The sequence below is a fragment of the Acinonyx jubatus genome, chromosome B2 (assembly GCF_027475565.1).
Source record: "Acinonyx jubatus isolate Ajub_Pintada_27869175 chromosome B2, VMU_Ajub_asm_v1.0, whole genome shotgun sequence".
Classification (NCBI taxonomy): domain Eukaryota; kingdom Metazoa; phylum Chordata; class Mammalia; order Carnivora; family Felidae; genus Acinonyx; species Acinonyx jubatus.
In genome coordinates, this window is record NC_069385.1 from 19,805,346 (window position 1) to 19,815,469 (window position 10,124).

Sequence of the window (10,124 nt, forward strand, 5' to 3'; positions counted from 1 at the left end):
ACATTATTTAATAATGAAAGATTTTTGTAGTTTTTATTTAGATTCTCTTTTATATAGAATGGCTTCTGTTCTACATGTTTAAACATCTATGTTCAGAACAGACAGTTCCAAAATGAAGAGTGTTAACAGTACTAAAACTCTCGTAGTCTCCAACATACTTGTTCTGTTGTTGTCAATGATAATTTTATGGCACTTTTCCTTATAGTTTTCCATTGTCTAAACATATCTTCATTCCCTCCCACTGTGATGATTTTGGAGTGAGACCTAGAAATCTCTCTGCAATTAAGTAAAACAAAACAAGCATTATTAAATTTATTATTAATCTGTCATGCTGTTAAACTTACTATTCCCGCATGTCCAAATGCCTGAAATAAGACTCAGAAGGGTACACTTAACATCACTAACATTAAAATATATATTGTTTGAACAGCAAAATGTAATTCAGGAAAAAAATGTTTTTCAACTTCTAAAAGGAATTTTTACTACAATTCATAACTTGGGAAAAATCTAAAAAATTCTCTTCATCTATTAAAAATTACTATAAACCCATAGCAATCTTCTTCTCAATGACATTGTCCTTTAAATTCCTAGTTTCCATAGACCCCCAAACAGAAAATTGTCTCATTAGAATACCCTAACCAAGTCTTTTGTTTTGAAGTTTGCACAATGGAAGGAAATATGTTTTGAATACTTTGCTTTTCTCTAAGATTTATTTTTTCTTATTGTTGCTTAGATGGGTCATTATGTCTGGCTGAAGGGTAATTTGTCACAGATCTTGTACATGATTTTGAAGTTTTTGTCACCTCGATTATAGGAGAAGCAAAATTAACCTTCTTGTTTTTAATTTATCTTAACCAGATTTGAAGATTTCTCGAGGAACTTTTTCTTGAAGGACGCTTGTCCTAAAGGGAATTAAACAACTAAAAGTAAAATTCAACCTTTACAGGATAGTTGGTTAATGTTATGAACACTAACCAGTTGGTTAAACAATTCCACAATGACCAGAAGTCTACAGTTGAGAAACCCCCTCTCTTATTAACAGCAATGTTCTTGGGTCCAAATAGAGAAATTGTGAGACAGAATAGGTTTTGAATAACGTTAAGCTTCTGTAGCATTAAAAAGGATGTAGGATAAGTAAGCACACAGAGTGCTTGTAAGGTCAAGGCCATGGTCGTGTAACTCCCAGGAAGTCTTTGCTATCCCAGTCACTCAGCACTCATAGGATCGTAAGAGAGGAGGTTAGGTGAATCTACTCCATCTTATCTCAGAAAACCCTTCAGCCTTGATTGCTATCTAGTCATATGGCCCTCTCCAGAGCTACTTTACTAGACCCCATGCTTCCCTGTGGCTGCTTGATCAATACTGGTTACTCTTTACAAAGAATATTGACAATGAAGTCTGGTTGCTTGGCCTCCTACATGGTCCTCAGTCTGAGTCTGATTTATCTTGGATCCAGTATAGGCACACATTCTAACAATTTTTTGAGTTAATGTTTCAAGGAGGAAATGACCAAGAGTAAAATCAGGCATCACCGAGGCTAGACAAAAAACTACCAAACCAGGGGTTAACGCTTTCCTTCCAATAATCTGCTCAGTTTTATACTAAATTTGTATAAATGTTACATTAATAATTTTTCTGCCTTACATTACTATAAATACTCATTACTTTAAAAGGACACAACCCTGCTATCTAAACATACCCTCTTAATATTGGTATTAGCTGTCAATGTATTTCTGTATTTAAAGACATTTATTAATAATTGTTTTTCCACATAAAATTGTTCTTACGGTTTTTTATACACTATCTATGAGATATTTAAACAAGATAAAATGGAAGCTAGTACATGCTAAGAAGGAATCAAGGAAATCACAAAAAATCCTTAAGTATTAAGTAACCTATTTTGTATTAATAGCTAATGCTTGCTTGCAGAGAATATAATTAGTTTGCTGGAACTTTCTGAAAAAGTAAGCAAATATACCAGAGTGCCTATATTTTGTTTATGATATTTAACAATCATTTATCTCTTAACTCCAGGAAAAATACCGTTTTTCAAAATAATAAAATTATCTCAATTTGTATCTGCAGCTCAGGTATACTGGATCCTCACAAATGTTAGTATTTTCCTTGGATGTTAACTTTTGGGCACAATGGATTAACTTAAAAAAATCATATTCAGGAAATAATAGCCACTTATCCCAAAATTTGCAAGTCACAATCAATTTTTGTGAAATTGTTTTGTTCAGCATTTATGGAAAAATTACATGGTCCTCTTGATTTGTTTTCATGCCACATTTTTCTCGGCTTTCCTAACAAATCTTAATAGTAAACAACTTTAGAAGCCCCTATTGGGCATCTTATATTGATCTTTATTGTGCTATTGGCTTCATCTGCTAATTATTCATATGGGGTTTTTGCATAGCTATAAGGTTGGGGGCTAGTTTACTATTTTTATGCAGCCTTGCCAGGTTACAATATAAATAGCATGCTAACTTCCTTTAGCATGTTTTTAAATCCTAGAAAAACCTTACCATTTGGTCATTTTTATTATAAAAGTTCTTTTTTTCCCCAGCAAATAGCGTTTCTTTTATGGTTAAGAATTTCAGTGCAATCATTGACTCACAACAGTGTGTTGTTTCATTCTTGATAGAAAGCCTGGGATGATGATGAGACACCAGCTAGACAGAGGTCATGGAATTCCATTTGCTTCTTTTTCCCCTCATTATGGAAAGTCCACTCCCTTCTTATGCCCCCAACATGGTGATACCGTGTGGGTGTGCACAGATCATTGTTCCCTGGAGGCCTTGGGACTCACCTTCTTTGCGTTCCCCAAATTACTCCACAGCACTTCTCAGATCCCTAATCATAACTAGCCTTCCTTTAGACAGTATGACAGACCCTATCCATGAACTGGCTGGTAAGTCACTGTCATCAGCTGTGCAACTTGCCAAGCAAGGAGGTGTCTGTTACACTTCAAGCTAACTTCCTTGAAACAGAGACCTTCCTATTCTCCACGTTTGAAACCATTTAAATAGTATTGGGAAGATCAACTCCTTAAATATTTTTATTGAGTTCCCTGTAATCTATTCTAGATCTCGTGTGTTTTTGATGATTGTGGTTACAAAGAGGGCTGAGCTTGGTAAAGGTGAGATTTTTGACCACTTATTTCTCAGATATAACAATTAGATGATTTTCTCCCTGGAGCAGTTTAAGAAATTTAGGTTTTCCTTTGAATTCATTTGCATGGTGTTGAGTGAAGTTTTCAATTAGGATTTTTTAACTTTCTCATGTAACAGTGATTATGTTCTTTTCACCATAATTTTCAAGTTTATCTGTTGCATCTTCTCCCTCCAAAAAATTTACAATAGTTAATATGTTTTCTAGTAAAGAAACTTCTGCTAGCATTGATTTTTTTTTTCCTTCATTGGTCTTTTAAATTCTTATATTGAAGGTTTATTCCATTCCCTTTTATTCTTTAATCATTTAGAAGTAAGTGTTTTGATTTTGGCATTGCTATTTGCAGCTCAGTGGTTTCTATATATGGTATCTTCTTCATAGTGATTTTCCAGACATTCTGTAATTTTAGGTTCGATTTTCTCTTTGGCCTAAGGTACGTGTCCAGGTTAGTTTTTCTTTAGTTGGCTTGGTTGTGTGCCTTCTGCTATTTTTTTGAGCTTATTCCTTTGTTATAAATGTTGTCAACTCTTTTTTTTTTCTTTTTAGGAATTTGAGGCTTCTTTATGGCTAGGCCAGGTGACTTGTGATTGATTTTCCCATGATTTCTGGAAAACAAGCTATTTCCTTTGGGAGGGGGGAGGAATCTGTGCATGTTTACAGAGGGCTGTCGTAGACTCTGGGTCTGGAGTTCTCTCTTGTCCAGCAAGAGAGCAGATGCAGGATTAAAATGCGAGAGAGGCTAATGTCCAGGAGGCGACAAGAGCCCCAAGTATGGGTCCTTGCTCCGATTTTATTAGGATCAAAAGGCTTACAAGCGTGATGGGCGTGCACAAAGAGACAATGAAACTGTGAACATGAACTCATGGACATGAGGGAAAGGGAGTTTCAAAGTAGGGGTTTGGGTCAGTACGAAACAAAATTCTGGTGCTGGGCAGAAGGCTGTGTACAGCAAACATGAGGCACCACCCGTTTACCTGAACTGACCTAGGGGACTAGAAAGACAGAGCATGCTACCTCAGGGTCAATAAGCACCTTTCTTTTGCTAATTAGCTCAGCTCTGGGCAACTTCACCCTGCTGAGGTCTCAAGTCCCATTTTCCTGTTTTTTGTCCTTCCTTCCTGTGAAAGCAGCTTTCTGCTATTGTACTAAATTGGAGGGCATTTCCGCCCCAACACTTAATCTAGTTTACCTCATTTTTGATGTTTTTCTTCCTGAGGCTCTTCTATTCCTGTATCTTTGTCCTACACTGGGGCCTTTGCCCTGTTTTCCTAATCTTGGATGCGTACATTCTGTGGCTTTCTATTTCTTTATGCCTTGGTAACCCATTGGTGCAAGCTCAGGGAATTCCTAAACGTATTCCCCAGAGAGGGTCTATCTTACGTTATTTCACATTTGATTGAGGAAAGCTCAACTGAAATCTTATCCTACAATTTCTCTTCCCTGACCTATAAAAGAAGCAGAGCTGATGTTGGGGTGTGTATTCATTTCCTTCAATTACCAGAACTCCAAACGGAGTGGCATAACGCAGCAGGAATGTATTGTTTCACAGTCCGGAGGCCGGAAGTCTGCAAAGAAGGGGTCAGCAGGGCCACGCTCCCTCCGAAAACTGTAGAAGAATCCTTCCCTCTTTCTAGTTTCCAGTGGTTTGCTGGCCATCTGTGGTGTTCCTTGACTTGTAGATCCATCACTCAATCCTTTGTCTTCACATGGCATTCTCCCTGTGTCTTCACAAGGCCACCTTCTTATAAGGACATCGGTCCTATTGTTGTAGGAGCCCATCTTATCCAGTATGACCTCATCTTCACTAATTGCATCTGCTACCAATCTATTTCCAAATAAGGTCACATTCTGAAGTGCGGGAGGCGGGTAGGACTTCAACATGCCTTTTCGGAATGCCATTCAACCCATGACAGGGTGCATCCACCCTACATTCCTTATTCTGACTATCTCCTGTATTTTAACAATTGTTTCATTTAAAAACAAAGATCTTGGAAATATGGTTGTTTATATAGCCGCTCCTTGGTAAAAGTTCTCTTATGAAGTGTTTGTCACTTTTGGTTCCTGTTCCTTTTTTTTTTTTTTTTTTCTGTTATCTTTGTATAAATTCTGATCTGGTTATAAAGTTGAAATATAGGTAACAATGTCATTTCTTGTGAAGTGTTTGTCACTTTGGGTTCCTGTTCCTTTTTTTTTTTCTTTCTGTTATCTTTGTATACATTCTGATCTGGTTATAAAGTTGAAATATAGGTACCAATGTCATTTCTCATAAAAATTCTAAGAGATCTCATTATACACCAAAATGCTTTTTAAGAAGCAAATGGTCATTTTTGTTCAATAGAAAACTGATTTTGAACTCAGTGTATGAAACCTCATCTTTACTTCAAGCTTCTTTTTTTTAAGACGTAATGTTAATTGTGCAATATTTAGGGTAAATACTAATGCTGCCTTAGAAATAATGAACTCCAACATTTTAAAGTGACTTCTAAAACCAATGTTAGAACAGAATTAGCCAACCATGGTATATTGTTTATTTTATTTAAACTTGGGGATGGGAACAGAATAAAACATCACATGTAAGGACCTGGTGGGAGTTAGTTAAAATTTCTTTTCTAATCTAAGCATACTGAGTGGGCCAAGAAGGTCATAGGTAATTCCATTGGACAGACCTGCTTCATTCTCTTATCAAGTTCACCATCAACTTTGGTTTGAAAAGAACAAAAAGGCTTCAAAAATAGACTTACAAATACGTTATTGAGTAAAGGTTAAAAGACAGACTCACTCACTTATAATAAGGAGTTCCATAAATATCACTACTAGAAGTAGCCATTTGGAAGCTTCTCCAATTGGTTAAGGAGGAAATAAAGTCTCAGCTTTCTTTATCTGTTGACTAATATAAGACATGGGGAATTAAAGAAGGGAGAAAGCCTTTACTTGTCTCCCTTGAATTGTAGGGACAGGAGTTTGGTGCTGACCTTTCAATGGTAGTTCATGCCTATGCATGGCCACCATTTTGAGTAAAGGGTTAGTTATCACATCACATCAGAGTCTGGCACCCACAAATCAGGACAGACTTAAATCATAATGAGTTCAAGGAATAGAGTACGGGAGTAGATTTCATATACTCTCAGCTGAGTCTGATTCAGCCTAGATCTATCTTAAAATTTACATGAAGTCAATTCTTCTTTACGGTCTTTCATTGAGTTATGAAGTGCCTTAAAAGCCTGCTACAGAGTGAAGTATTCATTTCACGTTCCCTATATAAATAGAAATGGATGGTAAGAAAATATTGGAATATTTTCATACATAAGTTTAAACTATCAGAACACAGTATTTTCAACTTACCATCAATTTACCATTCAGTCTTCATGTTATACTGTGACAGGTCTCTGAATGTTTGAACATAAGCTGACTTCTGGTTAGCAGCGACTATTATTTCAGAACAGGATACACAGTATTATGTATGCCTGAAGAATGGCTATTAGCAACACGTATTGCATTTATATTAAATCATCTTCTTGTTAAATACGACTGGATGGACATATGCTCAAATAGTACCACAAGAGGAGTCTAGAGTAAAAGAATATGTTCGATTTTTAGAAGTGTTATATTCTGAAAAATTAGATTCCACTCCCAGCTGTTAAAATCATTCTGAAGCAAACCAGAATGAAAGTCCTATAGCACTTTACCACATTTCCATAGGAGAAAAGTTTTTCGATATTACCTCAGTTTGCAATCAATAAAAGAAATCCACGAAATTTCATCCTTAAACCTCAGATGGAGAGAGGAGTGGTATGTTGAATTGAAATTGAAGCCGGGTTATTACAAGACTTTACTTAAAGCAATTATTGTGTTTCTTTAAAGTTCTGCAAGCTCTCAAATCACAATTTAACTGCATGACTAAAGCTGTATTAAAGACTCAAAAGCGAAGTTTTCGTAAAGGGAGGAAAATGGCAGCTAGAAATTTAATGGGGTTCAAAAATACCAGCTAGATAATCATGCCACTAAAAGGTAGCATTTCATGTTAACTTAGAATGAACATAAACAAAACTTACTTAAATTATAATCCGTAAACACTTAAACCTCTAGAGCGGGTTTGGCAACGGGAAGATTGAAGGATGACGGGTTTGGTTTGGGAAACGCCGACAGACTGTCAGGACAATACCACATGGCATTCGGGTGACTTTGGGGAGGCAGTGGATTGAATTAGTAGCATATACACAGTTCCAGCAGTATTTTATATGCAACTCAAACCTTTATCACCCACATTCCTCCCTCCTTTCCCACCATACACACAGAACTTGGAGAAACAGAAAAAAGAATGGGGGCTTCACACATTCATCTTTCAGAACAAAATCCTGCATAAAAGAAATGGGTAGTTGATATGATTTCACATGCCTATGAAGCCTGTTCTTGTCTATTCTTGCACACTGGCTAGAACGGATATCAACAAAAATCCACCCATCACAAATGTACATTTTTAACGGAGATGAATAGTTCCAGCTATTAATCTTAGGAAAGTTAAGTGATTTAGGGAGTAAACAAATACATGGAAGCTCTGACAAGGGGGAGGTCATCATAGATGAGGTTATTAAATGTAGTAAAAAGTAAAGATAATCCAAAGCATTTTTTTTTACTTTATTTTCTTTCTTCTTTCTTTCTTTTCCTTTCTTTTTTTCTTTTTTTTGTGAAAGAGAAGGAGTATGAATGGGGGAAGGGAAGAGAGAGAGGGAGAGGAAGAATCTTTTTTTTTTTTTTTAATGTTTATGTTTGAGAGAGAGACAGAGTGAGAGCAGGGGAGGAGCAGAGAGAGGGAGACACAGAATCCGAAGCAGGCTCCAGGCTCTGATCTGTCAGCACAGAGCCCCAGGCAGGGCTCGAACTCAAAGACTGCGAGATTATGACCTGAGCTGAAGAAGTCGTACACCCAACCGACTGAGCCACCCAGGCGCCCTGGAGAGGGACAATCTTAACCAAGTTCCACAGCCAGGGTGGAGCAAAAGATCATGACTCTGAGATCATGACCTGAGCTGAAATCAAAAGTCTGATTCTTAACCGACTGAGCTACCCAGGCGCCCTTATTATCTTTTAAAGTATTGTGTTCCAAATGGGAATGTTCCTTGATTTCAGTGTTAGGGTAAGAAACATACTGACTGCAGGAAAATGAATTGCACCATAAAAATGTAGACATTATCTAAAAAGCTCAAGTCAGCCTTAACTGACATCCACAATTCTTACTATCAGGAATTACAATTAGGAACTTGGTATTTACTTTTCTGAATGGCTCACACAGCATTTAAATTCTTAATACATTTATTTTTCTTATTTAAAATTTTTTTAATGTTTATTTATTTTTGAGAGAGATACAGCATGAGCAGGGGAGGGAAAGAGAGAGAGGGAGACACAGCATCCGAAGCAGGTTCCAGGCTCTGAGCTGTCAGCAGAGCCCAACGCGGGGCTCGAACTCACCAGCCTTGAGATCATGACCTGAGCCAAAGTCAGATTCTTAACCTCCTGAGCCACCCAAGTGCTCCAGGTGTGCAGACTTTTTAATAATACTGATGTATAAATGGAAATAAAAGTGCTGTATTTTTAAAATGTTCATGTTTTAGGTAATGCTATAGATTTCAATCTCAATAACGTTTTATTATTTAAATAGAAAACTATTTAAATAAGTCTGAAGGTTCAGGAATTTTCACTAAGCAATTAAGTGAATAAGGAAATCAAAATATTCTCTTCTTTCCTTTGGCCATTTATGTAGCTAACCTTAAATTCAAATTTTATGTTCACGTTACAAAAACAAATTGCAGTGAGAATTTAGGAGTAAAGTGAAATCCTCAGTTTTACTTCTAAAATGTAAAAAATGATAAATAGAATACATTGTCACACACAACATATGGAACCCTGAGTGTCTATCAAGAAACCATTATGTAAGGTACTCTCAATCCTTAAAATTATCCTAAGAAAACAAATACGACAAAGAAAGCCCAATACTCCTGATTTTCAATCCACTGCTCAATTTAAACAGGATGAATACCTTATACAAATGAAAATCAATATGTAAAAAAAGAAAATTCCAAGACTTGTTGCTTTCAGCCATCATCCAGAATGAGTTTCACATTTCTTTTTTTTTTTTTTTAACGTTTATTTATTATTTAGAGACAGAGAGAGACAGAGCATGAACAGGGGAGGGGCAGAGAGAGGAGGAGACACAGAATCCAAAGCAGGCTCCAGGCTCTGAGCTGTCAGCACAGAGCCCGACCCGGGGCTGGAACTCACAAACCGCAAGATCATGACCTGAGCCAAAGTTGGACGCTTAAAGGACTGAGCCACCCAGGTGCCCCGTGAGCTTTATATTTCTAATGTTTAGGTCTGGCACCAACTTTTCATACTACTTACATTATTGGACTTTGGAATTAAAGAAAAATTAAGAAGTTGTACTTTGTATTGAGACCAGAAAACATTTTAGAGTACAGAGTATAGGTTTAAACATTTTAGACACGGGGCTCCTGGGTGGCTCAGCCGGTTGAGCGTCGGACTTCGGCTCAGGTCACGATCTCGCGGTCCGTGAGTTCGAGCCCCGAGTCGGGCTCTGTGCTGACTGCTCAGAGCCTGGAGCCTGTTTCCGATTCTGTGTCTCCCTCTCTCTCTGGCCCTCCCCCGTTCATGCTCTCTCTCTGTCTCAAAAATAAATAAACGTTAAAAAAAAAAATTAAACATTTTAGACACATAGGTTTCTTAGAAAGATTTAATGCAATGCCTTTTTAAAAATTAAGAGGGACTGTATTAACTATATGAGAAGTAATATTTAAATAAGGGTGTTCTTTATATTCCTTAACTTTGGAAAATCTGATTCTATATAGAATACATGTCCCAAAAGATCAAAGAGCTTATTGACTTAAGTGCAGAACATATAGACACCTTTGTGATTCCTAAGCAAAACTTAGACTTAA